Source organism: Triticum urartu, chromosome 3 (assembly GCF_003073215.2).
Source record: "Triticum urartu cultivar G1812 chromosome 3, Tu2.1, whole genome shotgun sequence".
NCBI classification, from domain to species: Eukaryota; Viridiplantae; Streptophyta; class Magnoliopsida; order Poales; family Poaceae; genus Triticum; species Triticum urartu.
The window spans coordinates 341946567-341968147 of NC_053024.1; positions in this window are offsets into that span (position 1 = coordinate 341946567).

The following is a 21581-nucleotide window of genomic DNA, read 5'->3' on the forward strand; positions in this document are numbered from 1 at the left end:
ACTTGTATCACCATCTCTTCGCCGAACTAGTGCACCTATACAATTTACCATTGTATTGGGTGTGTTGGGGATGTTGGGGAACGTTGCAGAAAACAAAAAAAATTCCTACGTTTCACCAAGATCAATCTATGGAGTCAACTAGCAACGAGAGGAGAGTGCATCTACATACCCTTGTAGATCGCGAGCGGAAGCGTTCAAGAGAATGGGGATGATGGAGTCGTACTCGCCGTGATCCAAATCACCGATGACCAAGTGCCGAACGGACGGCACCTCCGCGTTCAACACACGTACGGAGCGGATGACGTCTCCTCCTTCTTGATCCAGCAAGGGGGAAGGAGAGGTTGATGAAGATCCAGCAGCACGACGGCGTGGTGGTGGATGCGGCAATGATCGCAGCAGGGCTTCGCCGAGCTTCAGCAAGAGGGAGAGGTGTAGCAGGGGAGAGGGAGGCGCCAAGACTTGAGGTGCGGCTGCCCTCCCTCCCCCCCCCCTTTATATAGGCCCCCTGGGGGGGCGCCGGCCCTGGAGATGGGATCTCCCAAGGTGGGGCGGCGGCCAAGGGGGGTGGAGTGCCCCCAAAGGGAAGTGGAGGCGCCCCCCACCCTAGGATTTCCAACCCTAGGCGCAGGGGGACCCAAGGGAGGGCGCACCAGCCCACTATGGGCTGGTTCCCCTCCCCACTTCAGCCCATGGGGCCCTCCGGGATGGGTTGCCCCACCCGGTGGACCCCCGGGACCCATCAGGTGGTCCCGGTATAATACCGGTGACCCCGAATCTTTCCCGATGGCCGAAACTACACTTCCTATATATAATTATTCACCTCCGAACCATTCCGGAACTCCTCGTGACGTCCAGGATCTCATCCGGGACTCCAAACAACTTTCGGATTACTGCATACTCATATCTCTACAACCCTAGCGTCACCGAACCTTAAGTGTGTAGACCCTACGGGTTCGGGAGACACGTAGACATGACCGAGACGGCTCTCCGGCCAATAACCAACAGCGGGATCTGGATACCCATGTTGGCTCCCACATGCTCCTCGATGATCTCATCGGATGAACCACGATGTCGAGGATTCAAGCAACCCCGTATACAATTCCCTTTGTCAATCGGTACGTTACTTGCCCGAGACTCGATCGTCGGTATCCCAATACCTTGTTCAGTCTCGTTACTAGCAAGTCACTTTACTCGTACCGTAATGCATGATCCCGTGATCAACCACTTGATCACATTGAGCTCATTATGATGATGCATTACCGAGTGGGCCCAGAGATACCTCTCCGTCATACGGAGTGACAAATCCCAGTCTCGATTCGTGCCAACCCAATAGACACTTTCGGAAACACCTGTAATGTACCTTTATAGTCACCCAGTTACGTTGTGACGTTTGGTACACCCAAAGCACTCCTACGGTATCTGGGAGTTGCACAATCTCATGGTCTAAGGAAATGATACTTGACATTCAGAAAAGCTACAGCAAACGAACTACACGATCTTTGAGCTAAGCTTCGGATTGGGTCTTGTCCATCACATTGTTCTCCGAATGATGTGATCCCGTTATCAATGACATCCCCATGTCCATAGCCAGAAAACCATGACTATCTATTGATCAACGAGCTAGTCAACTAGAGGCTCACTAGGGACACATTGTTGTCTATGTATTCACACATGTATTACGATTTCCGGATAATACAATTATAGCATGAATAATAGACAATTATCATGAACAAGGAAATATAGTAATTATTTTATTATTGCCTCTAGGGCATATTTCCAATAGGGGACACAAGAGACTCTTTGTTATTTGGTTGCAGGGTTGCTTGAGAGAGACCATCTTCATCCTACACCTCCTACGGATTGATAAACCTTAGGTCATCCACTTGAGGGAAATTTGCTACTGTCCTACAAACCTCTGCACTTGGAGGCCCAACAACGTCTACAAGAAGAAGGTTCTGTAGTAGACGTCAGGCCTCGACTCATTCAGGCTCCTCACGAGGCCTGGCCTGCAACTGGGTGGGTGCTAGCCCCTAGCCCCCTACTGAAAGGGGGTGAGCCGCCTCGGTCCCCATCCGTGGTCCCCACGGCGGAGGACGGAGTCAGCAGCATGCTCGAGTCGGCTCAAGAAAGGAGCGTCGTCCACCATGAGCTCTTTCAGGAGGCACTGGGCGTGATGAACCGGCTTGGTGAAGAGCTCGTGGATGTGGATACGCGTTTAGTGGCCGAGGGTCTTCGGCTGGTGGAGGAGCGACACAAGTTGAAGGTGGCCATCAACCTCGGACACCACCAGCACGAGCTTGATAATGCGAAGGCCGATGCATCCCTCGTGACCTTCCGCGAGGCCTGCTCCCGAGCCTTGGAAGAAGCTCGGGAAGCTGACCGCCGCCGCAAGATCGCAGAGAAATGCACGCGGGAGCTCCAAGCCTGGAGCGCCTCCTTGGAGCAGCAAGTGGAGGCGCGCAGAGCCGCCCTGGCATCTATGAGGGGCACGCCCGTCGAAGAGGAAGAGATCTGGAAGCGCAAGGAAGCGTTGGCACTGGAAGCCATGGAGCGCAGCCTTGAGTTTGAGTGACTAGAGACGAGGAAGCGTCTAGTCGCCCAACTGAGGATGACACTGGTGTGCGCGAGGCCAGGGCCCAGGAGGAGGTCGATCGCTGGGTGGTCGAGGCTCGCGCGGATCTCGAGGGCAGGTACGACCTGAAGCTGAAGCTCGTGGAAGTTGAGGCCATTGGTAGGACTGCTGCCCTCAAGTCCAGGTTGACCGAGGTGGAGCGACGCGAGGAGGCCTCCACAGTCGCCTTGGTCTCAGCGCAGGCCGAACTGGCCTCCGCCTGCGCCGAGCTGCTTCCTCTTCAGCAGTGGGTCGCTAACGTCGAGTCCGTCGGGTGGCAGAACAGGGAGGAAGTGCTTCAGCGGCGGACGCTGGAGCGCATGCACGCCCCCATGCTCTAGGACCTCAGGAACGGGGCCAATATCGCCATGGGCCACATCTGCGATGAGAATGCTCCTCATACCCACGTGAACGACTATGCCAGCCACCTCCGCTTCTTCACCGACGTGGTGACGCACCTCGAGAGTCGTTCCGCGAGAGCTCGCCAACTTGTTGGAGAGAGGAGCCGCGGCCTGCTTGGGCGTGTGTTCTCTCGCGTCTTCAGCCATCTCCAGAACACCGACCCCAACTTCGATTTTGACGCTGCCATCGCTCCCATACCCGAGGCCATCTGGGGTGACCTGTCGTGATGGGTGGAAGACAATGTGGACACGCTGGTGAGGGCCTTCACTTCTGATGATGATGGGGTGGTGGTCGCGGTGGACGCGGGCGACGTGGTCGACGTCGGTGATGGCGGCGCTGGTGGAGGTGATGGTGATGCTAGCGATGGTGGCAGCGACGCCAGCGACGCGTCTGAGGGCGATCCGAGGGACGCGGTGAGTGACATGTTTGACTGATCCCGTGTTTCCCACCTGTTTATCCTGCACACAAAAGCTCGGGCGCAGCCCTTGAGGTTGTAAGAGCATTTTTGGAGGGGAAGCCCCTCATGTAAATATACTACTGCCTCTATCTTGTTAGGTCGAGTTGAATATGTGTCTTCGTAAACTCATGTATCCTGGGGCAAAGTTGCTGTTGCGGTTTACCTTAGCCTGGGCGAGCCCCAAACCGGCTCGTGAGGTTGCAAGTTTCTGGAAAGCTCCTGAGGAACTCGTCGACACGCCCGAGGGGGCCTTGTGACAAGCAAGCGCTAGCCGTGGCGCATGCGCGCCATGCCCAGCCCCGCTCGCAAGGGGCCCGTGAGGGGGAAGCAACAGGTACGAACTCCGAAATAAGGCAAGAACCAGATAGCAAGAAATCGCTTGAATGAGAAAAGGCACCCCCGCGCGCATCAATGAAAATTCAACTTCAACTTAAATCCAAATCCAGAAGGCAGGGTTACAGAAAAGAGATCCAAAGCAAATGGCCACGTCCGGTGCCTAGTCTAGTCTTCTTGTCTTCTCACCAACGCGGAGCTAAGTGCTGCCACTAGGACGTGGGAGGGAGCCCCCGAGGCCCGAGGGCGGCACTCCTGAGACTCCGAGCGTCTACAGCCCCACTCATTATTACGTGAGAGTGTCACGAGCGGAGACCTTCACAGGCGAGAGCCTTACTTCATATCGCCAGACGAGGGCCCCGCCTTGCGCCACCCTCTACCACCGTTGGGACGACCGGCGACCAGGACGTCACCAACGAGGGCAGAGGGGACGCCAGCAGCGCCCTCGGCGACCACGGGTCCTCTGCCGGGGGAAGGCTCGTCGGCGCCTCCCCGGCAGAGGGCCTACCTCCAGGTGATGCCTTGCTCCGTGCGACGCGGGGAGGGGCCTTGCTCCTGGCCCCTCCCACACAGCCCCCAATGAGCCTCTCCTGGTGAGACGGATACCGCCACGCCGGAACCGTCGTCTGGCGCCGTGACCTGGTTCACTTGCGAGGTTAGAGTAAGCCTGCCCCTGGGAGATTAGTGGTACCCTATAGCCATTGTCGACGGCATGGTTGGAAGGCCTCAGCTCCTAATGCCTCCTTGATGAGGACATCAATACCATTGTTACACCCACAGCCCCTACTGTTACATATACTGGACCAATTACTAGAGCTCGCGCACGCCAATTAAATTACCAGGTACTTTCGTTTCTTGGTAATGATTCTAATATTCATGAGATTATGATGCTGCCTAAATTGGATACATTTGTATTGCTTACAAATGAAGGGCCTAGCTTGGAGAAGGATGAACATTGGAGCAAGAACACGCATGGAGTTGATGGCATGCGCAAGGGGATCAAGAACGGAGTTACAAGTGATGATTTCAGGACTTTGAAGCCGCCATAAGGAGTGCATGAAGCTTTGGACGAAATATACAAGATGCCACTTCATAATATTCGTCCATAGGCTATTCTAGGTGCTGCGTCACCTTATTAATGGGCCAGGCCCATGTAATTTCGAAATACTTAAGTATAGGGCTATTTTTAGAGTCCGTATGTGTGGGGAAACAAGAGTTAGGGTTGGTTTCGGACCCCACCCTCAAGGGCCACGAAATTCCCCCCTCTTCCTCCATATATACAGCCCTTAGGGCGTCGTTTAGACTTTGGGTTTTGTTTAGATTAAAAGTTCGCCATAGCTGCAACTTCGCGTACTTCGTTTGTGTCCAACGACCAGACCAAGACGTCACAGAACCCCACCTTGATCAATAAAGCTTTCATCTTATATTCGCAATATCCCGATTGCAATCTCAGTTTCTTGCTTGTTCTTCGTTTGCTCGCAGGAAACAGACCCTCGTGGTCAGGTTGATCGTGCTCCGGCGTGGTCAATAACCCTCGGAAGTTGGTTTAGCGATTGCTAAGGCGCGACGTCTCGCACGTTCGTAGTCGGATCGTCAAGGTCGACTCCCACAGAAAACGATAGCCACCATCTCATCGAAACATCGGGACACCTTAGCCTCTATCAAGTGGTATCAGATTTCCAGGTTGCTCGGTGAGATTTTTACAGTTTTTCGTAGATTAGATCGAGTCTGTTCTTCATACCTACAGTCCACGAAAAAAAAGCCACACAAAAAAATTAGGGTTAGTTCATCATATCGAACCAATCTGAGCCTTTGCATAATCTTTTTAGGGCTTTTGCTTTGTTAAATTTGTGGTTGCATCGTCGTGTCAAGTTGCTGGTCTTAGAGTCTTTTCTTTTAGAGTTTCGAGTTCTGGTCATAAGCTGTGACGCCGCCGCCGCACCATCATCATCGCCCATCTACCACTTTTGCTTATCCGCCACCGCTCTGAATCCATATCCATATACCACTACCAATCCGTATCCATATACCACCACCAATCTCTATCCATATACCATCACCGCTACCATATACCACCACCGCTGCCATATACCACAACCATCTATCCACCACCAATCCGAGTTCTTCTCATATTAGGTTTGTTCTTGAGATCAATCTAAATTCCGAGTCGTGTTTCCTTGCCTGCGTAGGTCTCGGAAAAAAAAGAGTCTGGAGACCCCCGGGCAGTTTTTAGGCCAAAATTTTCACGGGCAAAAAGAGTCTGGAGAGACGTGTTCCTGCTGCTGTTTGTGCTTTCGCTAATTTTGCATGTGTTTGGTGGTCTGAGCATTGTAGATTATATCCTATTCCGGCTACTTGGGCTGCTTTGAAAACTGCTATGCGTACTCGTTGGGTTCCACCATAATATCAGCGTAAATTACTTCAAACATTGCAGCACTTAAGACAGGGAAAAATTCTGGTGAAGAATATTATCAGGAATTACAAACTGGCATGATTAGATGTGGTATTGTTGAGGAGAATGAAGCTATGCTTGCACGTTTTATGGGTGGATTAAATAGAGAGATTCAGACGATTCTAGAGTATAAGGAGTATACTAATATCACTCGTTTATTCCATCTTGCTTGTAAAGCTGAACGTGAAGTGCAGGATCGACAGGCATTGGCGCGGACTAACTTTTCTGCAGGTCGACCTTCATCATGGACACCACGTGCATCATCTACTTCCACACGTTCTGCTACACCGGCGCCTCCGTCGGCTACCACCTCCAACCGTGATACAATAAAGCAGGCACAATCACCACTATCTGCCAAGAGCACACCTTCTGGGCCTGCAAAGAGCTCTTCTTCATCCATGGCATCAACAGGGCAAACACATGATATTATTTGTCGACGTTGCAAGGGTGGAGGTCCATTATGCGAGAGAATGCCAATCTCAGTGTGTGATTATTGCTACTGAGGATGGTGGGTATGAGTCCGCTAGTGACAATGATGAGGAGACTTTGGCTCTTATTACACATGAAGAACACGGTGGAGAGGATTCTGATCATGCGACGCAATACATGGCTGCTGAAGATGCTCACAGTTATGAATGTTTAGTTGCTCAACATGTTTTGAGTGTGCAGGTTACAGAAGCTGAGAAAAATCAGAGGCATAATTTGTTCCATACAAAGGGAGTTGTGAAGGAACGTTCTGTTCGCGTCATCATAGATGGAGGGAGCTGCAATAACTTAGCTAGCATGGAGATGGTGGAGAAGCTATCTCTCACCACAAGACCACATCCACATCCTTACTACATCCAATGGTTCAACAACAGCGGCAAGGTTAAGGTAACACGTACTGTTCGTGTGCATTTTAGTATCTCTACATATGCTGATTATGTTGATTGTGATGTGGTACCTATGCAAGCATGTTCCTTATTACTTGGTAGACCATGGCAATTTGATAAAAATTCTGACACCATGGTAGAAACAATCAGTATACTCTTGTTCATAAGGATAAAAATATTACTTTGCTTCCTATGACTCCTGATTCCATTTTGAAAGATGATATTAATAGAGCTAATAAAGCAAAACAGGAGAAAAAAGAGTGAAAATCAGATTGTGGCAAAAGAATTTGAGCACCAAATGAACCTAATAATAAACCATCTAGTGTTGTTTCTGAAATTAAATTGAAAATGCATGTTTACTTGCCACCAAATCTGATATTGATGATCTAGATTTTAGCAAATCTGTTTGCTATGCTTTTGTGTGCAAAGAGGCATTATTTTCATTCGAGGACGTGCCTTCCTCTTTGCCCCCTTGCTGCACTAACATTTTGCAGGAGTTCGCTGACGTCTTTCCACAAGACGTGCCACCGGGATTACCACCTATTCGAGGGATTGAGCATCAAATTGACTTAATTCCCGGTGCTTCGCTACCCAACCGTGCACCATACCGTACCAATCCAGAGGAGACGAAGGAGATTATGCGTCAAGTACAAGAACTGCTCGACAAAGGTTATATACGCGAATCCCTTAGTCCTTGTGCTGTTCCTATCATTTTAGTGCCGAAAAAGGATGGTACGTCGCGTATGTGCGTTGATTGTAGAGGCATTAATAATATTACTATTCGTTATCGTCATCCTATTCCTAGGCTAGATGATATGCTTGATGAATTGAGTGGCTCTACAATATTCTCCAAAGTTGATTTGCATAGTGGATACATCAAATTCGTATGAAATTGGGTGATGAATGGAAAACATCATTTAAAACTAAGTTTGGATTATATGAGTGGTTAGTCATGCCTTTTGGGTTAACTAATGCACCTAGTACTTTCATGAGGTTAATGAACGAAGTTTTACGTGCTTTCATTGGACGATTTGTGGTAGTTTACTTTGATGACATATTGATTTATAGCAAATCTTTGGAGGAACATTGGAACATTACGTGCTGTTTTTATTTCTCTACGTGATGCACGTTTGTTTGGAAACCTTGGAAAGTGCACCTTTTGCACGGCCGAGTATCTTTTCTGGCTATGTTGTTACTCCACAGGAATTGAAGTTGATAAAGCGAAGATTGAAGCTATTGAGAGTTGGCCGCAGCCCAAAACGGTCACACAAGTGAGGAGTTTCCTTGGCCTCGCTGGTTTCTATAGGCGTTTTGTGAGAGATTTCAGCACCATTGCTGCACCTCTCAATGAGCTTACAAAGAAGAATGTGCCTTTTGTTTGGGGTACCGCACAAGAAGAAGCCTTCACGGTATTGAAATATAAGTCGACACATGCTCCTTTACTCCAACTTCCTAATTTCAATAAGACTTTTGAGCTTGAATGTGATGCTAGTGGAATTGGATTAGGAGGTGTGTTATTACAAGATGGAAAACCTGTTGCATACTTTTCTGAAAAATTGAGTGGGCCTAGTCTGAACTATTCTACTTATGATAAAGAATTATATGCTCTTGTTCGGACCTTAGAAACATGGCAACATTATTTATGGCCCAAGGAATTTGTTATACATTCTGATCAGAATCTTTGAAACACATTAAAATTCAAGCAAAACTGAACCGTAGACATGCTAAATGGATTGAATTCATTTAGACTTTCCCTTATGTCATTAAACACAAGAAGGGTAAGGAAAATGTTATTGCTGATGCCTTGTCTCGTCGTTATACTATGCTTTCACAACTTGACTTTAAAATATTTGGTTTGGAGACCATCAAAGATCAATATGTTCATGATGCTGAATTTAAAGATGCATTGCAGAATTGTAAGGAAGGGAGAACTTGGAACAAGTTCGTTCTTAACGATGGATTTGTGTTTCGTGCTAACAAGCTATGCATTCCAGCTAGCTCCGTTCGTGTTTTGTTGTTGCAGGAGGCGCATGGAGGAGGATTAATGGGACACTTTGGCGTCAAGAAGACGGAGGATATACTTGCTACACATTTCTTTTGGCCAAAGATGAGACGGGATGTTGAGCGTTTTGTTGCTCGCTGCACTACATGTCAAAGATCTAAGTCATGACTCAATCCTCATGGTTTATATATGCCTTTGCCTGTACCTAGTGTTCCTTGGGAGGATATATCTATGGACTTTGTTTTAGGTTTACCTCGAACAAAGAAGGGGAGGGATAGCATATTTGTTGTCGTGGATAGGTTCTCGAAAATGGCACACTTTATACCATGTCATAAAAGCGATGATGCTGTTAATGTTGCTGATTTGTTCTTTCGTGAAATTATTCGCTTACATGGTGTGCCAAATACTATTGTTTCAGATCGTGATACTAAATTTCTTAGCCACTTTTGGAGATGTTTATGGGCTAAGTTGGGGACTAAGCTGCTTTTTAGTACTACTTGTCACCCCCAAACTGATGGACAAACTGAAGTAGTCAATAGAACATTGTCTACTATGCTTAGGGCTGTTTTGAAGAATAACAAGAAAATGTGGGAAGAATGCTTGCCTCATATTGAATTTGCTTATAATCGTCATTGCATTCTACTACTAAGATGTGCCCTTTTGAAATTGTGTATGGTTTCCTACCTCGTGCACCTATTGATTTGTTGCCTCTTCCATCTTCAGAGAAGGTTAATTTTGATGCTAAAGAACGTTCTGAATTGATTTTAAAAATGCATGAGTTAACTAAGGAAAACATTGAGCGTATGAATGCTAAATATAAACTTGCTGGAGATAAGGGTTAGAAAACATGTTGTGTTTGCGCCTGGAGATCTTGTTTGGTTACATTTGCGTAAAGATAGATTTCCTAATCTGCGCAAATCAAAGCTAATGCCACGTGCTGATGGTCCTTTTAACGTGTTGGAGAAAATAAATGATAATGCATATAAACTTGAGCTACCTGTAGATTTTGGGGTTAGCCCACTTTTAACATTGCAGATTTGAAGCCTTATTTGGGTGAGGAAGATGAGCTTTCGTCAAGGACGACTTCATTTCAAGAAGGGGAGGATGATGAGGACATCAATACCATTGTTACAGCCACAACCCCTACTGTTACATATACTGGACCAATTACTAGAGCTCGCGCACGCCAATTAAATTACCAGGTACTTTCGTTTCTTGGTAATGATTCTAATGTTCATGAGATTATGATGCTGCCTAAATTGGATACATTTGTTTTGCTTACAAATGAAGGGCCTAGCTTGGAGAAGGATGAACATTGGAGCAAGAACACGCATGGAGTTGATGGCATGCGCAAGGGGATCAAGAACGGAGTTACAAGTGATGATTTCAGGACTTTGAAGCCGCCATAAGGAGTGCATGAAGCCTTGGACGAAATATACAAGATGCCACTTCATAATATTCGTCCATAGGCTATTCTAGGTGCTGCGTCACCTTATTAATGGGCCAGGCCCATGTAATTTCGAAATACTTAAGTATAGGCTATTTTTAGAGTCCGTATGTGTGGGGAAACAAGAGTTAGGGTTGGTTTCGGACCCCACCCTCAAGGGCCACGAAATTCCCCCCTCTTCCTCCATATATACAGCCCTTAGGGCGTCGTTTAGACTTTGGGTTTTGTTTAGATTAAAAGTTCGCCATAGCTGCAACTTCGCGTACTTCGTTTGTGTCCAACGACCAGACCAAGACGTCACAGAACCCCACCTTGATCAATAAAGCTTTCATCTTATATTCGCAATATCCCGATTGCAATCTCAGTTTCTTGCTTGTTCTTCGTTTGCTCGCAGGAAACAGACCCTCGTGGTCAGGTTGATCGTGCTCCGGCGTGGTCAATAACCCTCGGAAGTTGGTTTAGCGATTGCTAAGGCGCGACGTCTCGCACGTTCGTAGTCGGATCATCAAGGTCGACTCCCACAGAAAACGATAGCCACCATCTCATCGAAACATCGGGACACCTTAGCCTCTATCACTCCTCTTCCCAGCCTGGCTCGAGGAACGAGCCGGGCTTATCTTCCGGCGTGTACTCCTGGTTCATCATGCGGGGCACGTAGGCCTCCGAGGCCGTTGCCCCGAAGACCTCGCCGAAGTGCCCCGCGCTCCATGTCGCCCGGCCCATCACGTCGTCCTGAGGATGGTGGGGTAGCGCCCTGCTGGGGCCGTGTGCGGTGACGCTCGTGCCCGCACCCATCTGGGGTGGTGCGGGTGCGATGGGGCGCCGTCCGCCATGGATCGTGCTGGTGTCGACGAGACCCCCGGGCGCACTCGGGGGCACGCGGGCGCGGCGAGGCCCGCCATGGGATCCGGCCACTGCCAAGGGAGTGGGCTGGTAGTAGAACGGCGGTGCTCCAGTGGCCGCTGCATCCAGTAGCTCAGTGACGCGTTCCAGCAGTGCATCTCGGCCGCTCTCCATCAGCCGGCACCACAGCAGCTCCCGTGCCACCATGAGTGCAGCCCGCATGTTTGCCTGCTACCTCCGGGTGTGCGGCGCTGTCGCCGTAGCGTGGCTTGCGGCCCTTGCAGCAGCTCGCGCCTGTCATGGGGTGAGGGTGGATGGCGCACAGCCGCGCCGCCCGCGCCCTGCAGTGTCAGGTGGCGCTCGTGATGCCTGGAGCGCGGGGTTGAGGTCTTCCTGGGCAGGCGGCGGCGCCCGGGCTGGCCCGGCTGCCCAGCGGTCAGTGTTGGTCCTTGAGTCACCGCATATCGGAACCGTGGAGCGTCAGTGAATCGACTGGCGGGAGAGAGGCTCCGGCACACCCCTACCTAGCGCGCCAAATGTCGGATTTTAGGTTCCTGCAAAACCCTTAAGGTTCGAACATAGGGGTGCGCGCGAAGATCTCCCCCTACCCACTCACGCCCTCACACACTTCACGATCTCTAGGGTAGGCACACGAACTAACAACACACGAGGGACACAAGATTTATAATGGTTCGGGCCACCGTTGTGGTATAATACCTTACTCCAGTGTGGTGGTGGTGGATTGCCTGTTGGGCTGATGATGAACAGTACAAGGGGAAGAATAGCCTCCTGAGGAGAGGTGTTCTAGTGCTTGGTGAACTTGTGGTTGTGAGGATGGATTGGCACCGATCCATGATGAGGTCGATCCCCTAGCTATGGTGGTGGCTAGTCCTATTTATAGAGGCCCTGGTCCTCTCCCCAAATATTGAGCGGGAAGGGAGCCAACAACGGTGTAACGCCCCGAGACCGATGTGCCAGGTGTCCTCCGCTTATTCGCTGTTGTTGCCTTGTCATTGCTTGCGTGTCATGCATTTCATATCATGTCATCATGTGCATGGCATCATCATGTTTTCAAAACTTGCATCCGTCCGGGTTTCCCCAGTGCCATCCGTTGCCCGTTCTGAGCCCAGACACACTTGCACGCGCCCGCGGCATGTCCGAAATAGTATTTTATAAGTGGCCGGAAAATGTTCTCGGAATGGGACGAGAGTTGACGTGCGGTCTTATTATAGTGTAGATAGACCGCCTGTCAAGTTTCATTGCATTCGGAGTTCGTTTGATAGCCCAACCGTTAAACTATAGCGGCATTATAGCCGGTCTAACGTCGGACGTTTTCGGTCTCCGGAAACAGATGCCGGGCCCTCTCTCTCTCTTCTCCCCCTCGCAGTCTCGCCACAGCCCACCTAGTCCATCCTCCTTCCCCTCTTCGCCTCCGGAGTTGTCCGATGCGACCGCACGGTCCGAAACCCTCTCTGCACAGTGCATCGAACCCCTCACGTGAGCGTCCGAAAGTTGTCCCAGACCCGACCCGGAGTGTCGCCACCGTTGTGTCTGGATCATCCCCAAACGTCTACAAACCGTCACCGTTTTCTTATTTAGACTTCCTAGCTATTTTATTCACGATCATCCGATTGCGATTGTAGGGTCGAGATAGCCCCTAACCTAATCCGTGTTGTATATTTATAGTCCACCCCTAGTTTAATTTCAGACCAAATCCCTAAATTCTAGGGATCCTCCCAGCCGCCTCCGCTGCCGCACTCATTCCCCAACATCGGGATCCCCATCAATCGAACCAAATCCATCTCCTCCTCGATTTCAGCTACCAACCAGCCATCGCTCTCTTCTGCCTCCTCTCGTCCCAGAGAAGAGGACATTCTCTTGGAGCCCCTCCCGTGCTCTCCTCCCGCAGCTCGCCTCGCCGGGGTTAAACCATCAGGCCGCTTCCCCTGGCCCATTCCCTTCTTCTCCTTCCCTGCATCTTTTTCTTTCTCTTAGTTTTTTTCTCTGCCCCGCAGGAACCAGGAGCTTCACGCTATGGTTGATTCCCTCGCCGAGCTCCTCCAATCCGTTCCGCCGGAGTTCCTCGTCGCCGGGAATCGCCTCCCTGAACCTCGGACTGGCCAGATCCACCGCGCCTGCATGGACCTTGCCCCTTGCCCGGAACCCCCGCCGGCAGGCCTCATCATGGTCGAGTGCACCACTGCTGCTATTTCCCTGTCGAACGAGCCTACACCGCCGCGCGCCTGCATCCACGACGGAGACGACGTCGATGGCTCCTACTTCCCCTGTCGCGTCGCCCGCTGGATCCGCCGCCCTCCGCTGCTGCTCGGCCGCCGTTCCCCGGCGACCTCTGCTTCATGAACGAGCGGGAGAGATGCCTCCGTTGACCGCGCTCGTCCCTGCCTAGATCCAGTGGGATCGGCAGGGGCACGTCTGATCCAGTGCCGCGTGGGCCTCAGGCGGGCCGGTCCAACCGCTGCCCCATCCGGCCTCCTCTGCTTCCTACTGGGCCGAGCCCATGGGTGAGAAGCCCTCCAGATCCCCTGTTCCATCGGTCCTGCTAGTTTCGGCCCCTGTTGTTTTTTTCCTGCCGGGACGAATTTTCCTATTATCTAGAGAACTGCATATTTACAGATTACCCCTCCATGTTCATGCATTAATAACTCTTGAACCGTGCTTCGGATTAAAATGGTTTAAATATGTAAAATGCATGTTTGAGATGTTTAAAATGTTGTTTGTTTAAATTTGCTCCTATGCCATGCTGAAATGACTTAATTCATAACTAAATAACCGTAACTCCAAAATTAGTAAACTTTATATGTAAATGGGGTAGAATTTTGCCTAGTTTAACATGGTGGCCTTATTTTGCATGCTTAACAACTCTAAAATTATGTTTAGGGCAGAACAGTACCAAACCTAATATATGCATATGAGGAGTTTCCGGAATTGTTGTTCATTGTTTCCGGCCTCATTTAAACTTGACTAGATAGGTAGTTTTCTTTGCTTCACCTCTTGCCATGCTAACAACATTTAATCTTGTTGGGTACCTAAACGAGAGTGAACTAAATAAGTCACGTGGTGTTCCGTCAATATGCAACTCGTTGCATATTGAGCTCCACTTAATTTGTAGTGTTGTTTGTTGCACTTTGCCATGCCATGCCCTCTTTAAACCGGACATGCATCATACTTGTTTGTGCATCATGCCATGTCTATGTGGTGGTTGTTTACTAGGTGGTTTGCTCTTTTCCGGTGTTGCTTCTTCGGTTTGGTTCCGATAACGTCGCGTTGTGAGGAACCGTTCGACTACGTCCATTTGTCTTCTTCATGGACTCGTTCTTCTTCCTTGCGGGATTTCAGGCAAGATGACCATACCCTCGAAATCACTTCTATCTTTGCTTGCTTAGTTGCTCACTCTTTTGCTATGCCTATGTTGCGATACCTACCACTTTCTCATCATGCCACCCATATTGTTGAACCAAGCCTCTAACCCACCTTGTCCTAGCAAACCATTGATTGGCTATGTTACCGCTTCGCTCAGCCCCTCTTATAGCGTTGTTAGTTGCAGGTGAAGATTGAAGTTTGTTCCTTGTTGGAACATGGAGATGTTGTTCCTTGTTGGAACATGTTTACTTGTTGGGATATCACAATATATCTTATTTAATTAATGCATCTATATACTTGGTAAAGGGTGGAGGCTCGGCCATATGCCTGGTGTTTTGTTCCACTCTTGCCGCCCTAGCTTCCGTCATATCGGTGTTATGTACCTGGATTTTGCGTTCCTTACGCGGTTGGGTTATAATGGGAACCCCTTGATAGTTCGCCTTGATTAAAGCTTTTCCAGCAATGCCCAACCTTGGTTTTACCATTTGCCACCTAGCCTTTTCTTTTCCCTTGGGAGTCGCGCTCCTGAGGGACATCATTGTTTTAACCCCCGGGGCCAGTGCTCCTCTGAGTGTTGGTCCAACCTGTCAGCTACCGGTGGCCACCAGGGGCAACTCTGGGCTGGCCTACCCGTACCTAAGACAATCTGAGTGTGCCCTGAGAAAGAGATATGTGCAGCTCCTATCGGGATTTGTCGGCACATTCGGGCGGTGTTGCTGGATTTGTTTTAACCTGTCGAAGTGTCTTGAAGAACCGAGGTACCGAGCCTGATCGGAATGTCTTGGGAGGAGGTCTATTCCTTCGTTGACCGTGAGAGCTTGTCATGGGCTAAGTTGGGACACCCCTGCAGGGATTTGAACTTTCGAAAGCCGTGCCCGCGGTTATGGGCAGATGGGAATTTATTAACGCCCGGTTGTAGAAAACCTAAAGTTTGACCTTAATTAAAATGCATCAACCGCGTGTGTAACCATGATGGTCTCTTTTCGGCGGAGTCCGGGAAGTGAACACGATGTTGGAGTTATGCTTGACGTAGGTTGTTCTAGGATCACTTCTTGATCATAGTTACTCGATCGCGCTTTGCCTTCTCTTCTCGCTCTCATTTGCGTATGTTAGCCACCATATATGCTAGTCGCTTGCTGCAACTCCACCTCATACCTTTACCTTACCCATAAGCTTAAATAGTCTTGATCGCGAGGGTGCGAGATTGCTGAGTCCCCGTGACTCACAGATACTTCCAAAACCATCTTGCAGGTGCCGATGAGTCCGTGGAGATGACGCAACCAAGCTCAGGAGGAGCTCGATGAAGACTTTGCCCGTTGTGTGTTTCGTTCTAGTTGATCAGTAGTGGAGCCCAGTTGGGGTCGATCGGGGACCTTGTCGCATTTGGGGTTCTTCTTTTATTTTGGTTCCATAGTCGGACCTTGATTGTATTTGGTTGTTGTAATGCTCTATTCATGTAATTGTGTCAAGTGGCGATTGTAAGCCAACTATGTATCTTTTCCCTTATTGTATTATGTGGGTTGTGTGAAGATTACTTCACTTGAGACATTGCTTTCAATGCGGTTATGCCTCTAAGTCGTGCTTCGACACGTGGGAGATATAGCCGCGTCGTGGGCATTATAAGTTGGTAATCAGAGCCTTCCCCGACCTTAGGAGCCCCCACTGCTTGATCGTTTTTTTAGCAGCCGTTGTTGAGTCTAGAAAAATGTTTTGAGTCATTTAGGAATTATATATCGGAGAGTTTAGGAATTCTTTTTACTCCCTAGTCTCCTCATTGCTCTAGTAAGGCATCCTGACGTAGAGTTTTGACTCTTCTCTTCTCAAATTCCACTAAATTTTTTTTAGGATCACGCGGATATCTTGGAATCGTTCTGATGGTTTTGTGACGAGAACATTGTCTTGGTGCCTCCTGTCAGGGGTTTTGTGGAAGTGTCCCGGGGAGTTGAGATCTGAGGTGTTGTCGTCATAATTTTATCGTTGCAGTTCTGGAATACCTGAGTTTAGTTCGCCGACATCGAAAATCTCTTTTATGCAGTTGGTTGGTGAGATAACCTTGACGCCACCCAGTACTAGGGCGGGAGTTCGGGAGTATTACCATAACTCGTATAACGGATGCTTTTCGAAGGTTGAGTTAGATGATTTCCGAAGGTTTCTTGGTTATGTGTTGAAGGATGGATACAACTGGATGTAGGATTTGCTAGTTTGGGTGAGATATTATGCTTCCCCTGTATCCCCAACACCTGATTGCATAACCGGAAAGGTTCGGGAGTTTCATAGGTGGGAATTCAAGTAGCTCTTAGGATATCTTTCCGACAGATGTATGATACGAAATTGGGGTTCGACGTCTAGTGGTCCACCTATTCACAGTCGGTTTTACAGTGGTCTCGTTGTGTCTTAAAGAGTCCTTGGCTATGCCGACTCGGGGACGCTTCGTATGTCATGTGCACTGCCTTGTACATGATGGTGTTGTACGATCGAGCCCGTGTAGGCCCCACCATGAAAACTTCGGACGAAATCTCTATCATATGTTTGTTCCGGCTTATTTTTCAAGCCAATCCTTTGTTTTTGTTTTGAGTTGTGGTATTCGAGTTGCTTCGAAGTCAAATGTTGGTTCCATACCTTCTCTAAATGGTGTTCTCATACTCCGATGTGGATACTAATCCTCCTTGATAATCGAGATTGCTATGCCAATCTTGTTCAACTGGTGTGCTTCTCTTCAAGTGGATCCGATCACTTCAACATTCACAAGATAAATTATCAGTTCTTCTCAATGTTGTTTGTTTCATCCATCTCCAAGTTGCCTTTGTTTTTCCTGCCCTCCCTCCCTAGTGTTTCTTTAAGGACTCAGATTTCTTAATCGAGTATCCATCTTATTGATGTGAAGCCTCTCCATTCTTTTCCTTTAATGTTCTTATCCGGTGATTCTCATGAAGATACTAACGAAGCTTCAAGTTCGTCATTCTTCATTCTTTTCATCTCCGGTGGTTTCAAGTCATGCTTTGTTGATCATATCTTTCTCCTCGTTCAAATACCTTCTAATGCCGGTGCACCTCATATTCATTCACTTCTCGCTATTTAATTGTTCCGGAGTGCTCAAGATATCTCGAAGATTCATGTTTCCACTCTGCATTCGTTCAAGCTCTTTCAAGATTGATATCGCATTCAAGTCATTTAATTCAACCGGTGCAACCTCTCTTTTTAATCATTTCAACGGTGTTTCTCTTGAGTGGGCCCTAACCCACAGGTCTTTTCCTAGGATCTTACCTGACTCTTCTTATTTTTTCCGGAGCTTCTCAAATTCTTTTGTAAAGTTTGATGTAAGAATGATTTATCATCTGTCATATAATTTCTCCAAGATCTGTCGAATTCTTTTCACCGTTGGCTCAACCTCTTCGTTTTGATTCTTCCGGAGTGTCTAAATAATTCTTGGTGGTGTTTCTCGTCGTCATTCTCAACATTTGAAGACCGAAGAAGAGTTTTTCCTCCATATCTTATCGGATCTCTCAGAGACTCGTGATTCTAGCTTGTTGCCATCCTCTCGTAATTGTTTTGATCGGGAGTATTCTTTTTACCTATCGGGAGTAATTCAAGAGTCTTCTCAGTTTGTTATCCGGAGTCCATCTTCTCAGAATTATTCATTCTCAGCTTTCAGCTCTTTTTCTCAAATTCTTCCCGGTGTTTTCTTTATCCTTTTCTTCAATCATTTTCAATTCTTACGGTGGTTCATTCAAGAGCTCTCGTCATTCGTTTTCTTATCAATTATTCATTGTTTTCAACCCTTCCGGTGGTTCGTTGAAGACTTTCTCAATTTTGCGCCATATCTATCTTAATCTTTCTACGAGAATAAGTGGTCTGCCAAATCCGTTTCTTGTCATCAATTTAAATTGGTGAAGGATACGCATAACATAATTGTTACTCTTGTTTCATCCTTATGTTAATCTTTTCTTCCGAAGTTTGTGCACGATGATTAAATTCTTGGGTTCAAGTGCTCATCCTTCTTTCCCGGAGTTCCAAGCTCTAATTATCACGGAGCTCCATTTAAATCATTGCAAGGATTCACCTTGTGTTTTCAATTTCTCTTTCTTGCTATTCTTTTCTTATCGGAGTTTCTTCATGGAGGCTATACATGATGGTTCATCAAGGATTTAATTTCCTTCTCTCAGTGTTCTTTAAGATTCTTTTCAGAGGAGCTCAAGTATTCTTTATCTTGCATTTTAAAGTGCAATTCTTTCAACCGTATCATTCGAGGTGGTATTATGTCATTCTTGATAATTTGAGTTCATGTTTTCATGATTCACATGCTGTCAAGATTGGGATATTTTAAATCCATCAATCTCTTCGTTGGAACTACCTTGGGCTATATTTCACCTAAAACCGTCCCTAAGGATTGTTGCTATTTATGGTGCTCATATAAGACCCAAGTTCTTCATTTATCCTCCCGGTGAAATACTTTCTCGTCTCCTTGTCCATATCAATCCAATTCTTCTTCCCGTGAGTGGCAGGTTGTCACCTCATAATCTGAGATGTATTCCATAAGACCATATCAAGATTATTCAATTCTATTCTAGCATTTCTTGTAAGCGTGCTCTTGTTTTTTCCCTTCGTTCATTCCATTCTTACTTTTGTTCCGGAGGCATTGTGTTGCTGCTCTCTTCAAACCTTCTTCTTGTTCTTGTCAGGATCCTATTCTTTTCTTGGTTTATCAATTTAACCAGAGTGTTGTGCCCCTTTGCTCAAGCTCTTTCGTTTTATCAAGTCTTTCATCTCTTTTCAACCGGAGTGCTTCCCGAATTTGTTCTTACTTGTTCCTCTTTCTTAACGGAGTGCTTTCAACTTCGTTCATCTCCGTTGTGTTATTCTCCCGGAGTGTCTTAACCTCTTCAAGGTTCGTGGTTTCACTCGTTTGTCAATGAAGCAAATTAGTTTTACCTCTCCTATTTTCTCTTCCATTGTTCCTCCGGTGCCATTCTAGATCTCGGGACGAGATCCTCTCGTAGTGGTGGAGTGTTGTAACACCCCGAGACCGATGTGCCAGGTGTCCTCCGCTTATTCGCTGTTGTTGCCTTGTCATTGCTTGCGTGTCATGCATTTCATATCATGTCATCATGTGCATGGCATCATCATGTTTTGAAAACTTGCATCCGTCCGGGTTTCCCCGGTGCCATCTGTTGCCCATTCTGAGCCCAGACACACTTGCACGCGCCCGCGGCATGTCCGAAATAGTATTTTATAAGTGGCTGGAAAATGTTCTCAGAATGGGACGAGAGTTGACGTGCGGTCTTATTATAGTGTAGGTAGACCGCCTGTCAAGTTTCATCACATTCGGAGTTCGTTTGATAGCCCAACCGTTAAACTATAGCGGCATTATAGCCGGTCTAACGTCGGGCGTTTTTGGTCTCCGGAAACAGATGCCGGGCCCTCTCTCTCTCTCTCTTCTCCCCCTCGTAGTCTCGCCACAGCCCACCTAGTCCATCCTCCTTCCCCTCTTCGCTTCCGGAATTGTCCGATGCGACCGCATGGTCCGAAACCCTCTCTGCACAGTGCATCAAACCCCTCACGTGAGCGTCCGAAAGTTGTCCCGGACCCGACCCGGGGTGTCGCCACCGTTGTGTCCGGATCATCCCCAAACGTCTACAAAACGTCACCGTTTTCTTATTTGGACTTCCTAGCTATTTTATTCGTGATCGTCCGATTGCGATCGTAGGGTCGAGATAGCCCCTAACCTAATCCGTGTTGTATATTTATAGTCCACCCCTAGTTTAATTTCAGACCAAATCCCTAAATTCTAGGGATCCTCCCAGCCGCCGCCGCTGCCGCACTCATTCCCCAACATCGGGATCCCCATCAATCGAACCAAATCCATCTCCTCCTCGATTTCAGCTACCAACCAGCCATCGCTCTCTTCTGCCTCCTCTCGTCCCAGAGAAGAGGATATTCTCTTGGAGCCCCTCCCGTGCTCTCCTCCGCAGCTCGCCTCGCCGGGGTTCGCCGCCACCGGAGCACCACCACCAGGGACCTCAACCATCAGGCCGCTTCCCCTGGCCCGTTCCCTTCTTCTCCTTCCCTGCATCTTTTTCTTTCTCTTAGTTTTTTTTTCTTTGCCCCGTAGGAACCAGGAGCTTCACGCTATGGTTGATTCCCTCGCCGAGCTCCTCCAATCCGTTCCGTCGGAGTTCCTCGTCGCCGGGAATTGCCTCCCTGAACCTCGGACTGGCCAGATCCACCGCGCCCGCGTGGACCTTGCCCCTTGCCCGGAACCCCCGCCGGCAGGCCTCATCTTGGTCGAGTGCGCCACTGGTTCTGTTTCCCTGTCGAACGAGCCTGCACCGCCGTGCGCCTGCATCCGCGACGGAGACTACGTTGATGGCTCCTGCTTCCCCTGTCGTGTCGCCCGCTGGATCCGCCGCCCTCCGCTGCTGCTCGGCCGCCGTTCCTCGGAGACCTCTGCTTCATGAACGGGCGAGAGAGATGCCTCCGTTGACCGCGCTCGTCCCTGCCTAGATCCAGTGGGATCAGCAGGGGCACGTCTGATCCAGTGCCGCCTGGGCCTCAGGCGGGCCGGTCCAACCGCTGCCCCATCCGGCCTCCTCTGCTTCCTACTGGGCCGAGCCCATGGGTGAGAAGCCCTCCAGATCCCCTGTTCCATCGGGCCTGCTAGTTTTAGCCCGTGTTGTTTTTTTCCTGCCAGGACGAATTTTCCTATTATCTAGAGAACTGCATATTTACAGATTACCCCTCCATGTTCATGCATTAATAACTCTTGAACCGTGCTTCGGATTAA